This window comes from Gavialis gangeticus, unplaced genomic scaffold (assembly GCF_001723915.1).
Source record: "Gavialis gangeticus isolate Ggan-Ray unplaced genomic scaffold, GavGan_comp1, whole genome shotgun sequence".
NCBI classification, from domain to species: domain Eukaryota; kingdom Metazoa; phylum Chordata; order Crocodylia; family Gavialidae; genus Gavialis; species Gavialis gangeticus.
Window position 1 is genome coordinate 22043497 of NW_017729034.1, and position 1489 is coordinate 22044985.

The following is a 1489-nucleotide window of genomic DNA, read 5'->3' on the forward strand; positions in this document are numbered from 1 at the left end:
GATGTGGAGAAGCTTGAGAGAATCCAGAGGAGAGCCATGCACATGATCAGAGGTCAGGAAACAGACCTTAATCAGGAGTGCTCATCAGGATCTGAGGAAATGTCTTTTCACCAGAGCACTCCAAGGGATGACAAGATCAAACAGTCACAAACTCAGCCACGACCAGTTCAGGCTGGACATAAGGAAGAACTTCTTTACTATCCAAGCCCCCAAGGTTTGGAATAGACCGTCAGCAGAGGCCAACAAAGCACCCACTTTGAACGCCTTCAAGACACATTTGGATGCTTATCTTGCTGGGATCCTATGATCCCTGCTGACTTTCTGCCCCTGGGGCAGGGGGCTGGACTTGATGATCCTCCAGGGTCCCTTCCAGCCCTAATGTCTATGAAATCTATGAAAAAAGGTTGAGAACCATTGCACTAGACTCCTGTGGAGTCCTTTCCAGCCCTGCTTCTGGGCTATGTAAGGGGAACCTATAGGATTATTTAGCGACTTTAGCAAGGGTTTTGATACCATCTCCCACAACATTCTCTCAGGCAAGCTAAGGAATGACAGGTTGGATGAATGTACTGCAAGGTGAACAGAAAACTGGCTGGATCATTGGGCTTAGAGGGTAGTAATCAATGGCTCAATGTCTAGTTGGCAGCCAGTATCAAGTGGAGTGCCGGTTTTGTTCAGCTGCCTAGAAGATGGCATAGAGTGCACGCTCAGCAAATTTGCAGATGACACCAGGCTGGAGGGAGTAGTAGATACACTGGATGATAGGGCTAGCACTCATAGTGACCTACACAAATTGGAGGACTAGGCCAAAAGAAATCTCATGAGGTTCAACAAGAACAAATGCAAAGTCCTGCACTTAAGACAGAACAATCCCATGTACTGGTACAGTCTGGGGACTGATTGGCTAAGCAACAGTTTTGCAGAAAAGGACCTGGGGGTTAAAGGTCTGTCTGCCTACCTAATCACATAGGGTGCTTCTACACATGTGCTTTAATGCACATTAGCCTATTTTAATGCACATTAAAGCATCACAAAAATGTGCTCTTTAGCTAAGGTTTATTTAAATAGGCTAAGGCACCTTTTCTAGTACCTCACAATGGAGGGCATTTTTACATGTGCTGTGGGATGTGGTGCTGGGTGTTTTAGTTAGCAAGCTGTGCTAATTACAAGTACTCGCGTGTCACATGTATGAGTGTCCCTGCGCTGAAAACACGGTGGTGGGGTGCTTTGAACTAAAGCTCATCGAACGCGTTTTATTTCAAAGCACCCTTGCTGCCATTTTTTCAGCACAGAGATGCGACGGGGGGGTTATACAGGTGATGCAGAAGGCTGCCAGAGCACCTCAGTTGCTGTGCTCCAGCAGTCTGCGCAAGTGTATAGGAGCCTGGAAAGAGATTTAACACTCACACACCGGGTACCCAACACACACACACACACACCCCCGCCCCCCGCCAAGGAGATTTAACACCCCCCCCACACACACACACAC